Below are 570 nucleotides of genomic sequence, written 5' to 3'. Positions count from 1 at the left end.
GGGCTGGTAAACCATTACCGTCGCTATGTGCCAAATCTCTCATCAGTCGCAGCGCCTCTCACTGAATTACTGCATAAAGACAGAAAATGGCATTGGTCAGTAGAGTGTGAAAGAGCTTTTTCCGAGATTAAAAAAATTCTGACCACTGAAACAGGAGTATTAGTGCACTATGATTTGAGTAAACCTGTGACGTTGGCAGTAGATGCATCACCCAAAGGACTTGGAGCAGTGCTTTCCCATATCACCAGTAACGGAGAGAGACCAATTGCTTATGCATCAAGGATGTTAACACCCACTGAACGTAACTATTCCCAAATTGAGCGTGAGGGTTTGGCAATCATCTTTGGACTACAGAAGTTTCATCAATATTTACATGGTCGTAAATTAACCCTTATTACAGATAACAAACCACTGTCATACATTCTGGGACCCAAGAAGGGCATTCCAGTCCTTGCAGCTACAAGAATACAATGCTGGGCTATACAGTTAGCAGCTTATGATTATGACATTGAATTACGTCATTCAAGTGACAATGGAAATGCTGATGCACTCTCACGGTTGCCTTTACCA

Source organism: Palaemon carinicauda, chromosome 15, assembly GCF_036898095.1.
Source record: "Palaemon carinicauda isolate YSFRI2023 chromosome 15, ASM3689809v2, whole genome shotgun sequence".
Taxonomy (NCBI): Eukaryota; Metazoa; Arthropoda; class Malacostraca; order Decapoda; family Palaemonidae; genus Palaemon; species Palaemon carinicauda.
Note: the sequence above shows the minus strand (reverse complement) of the source record.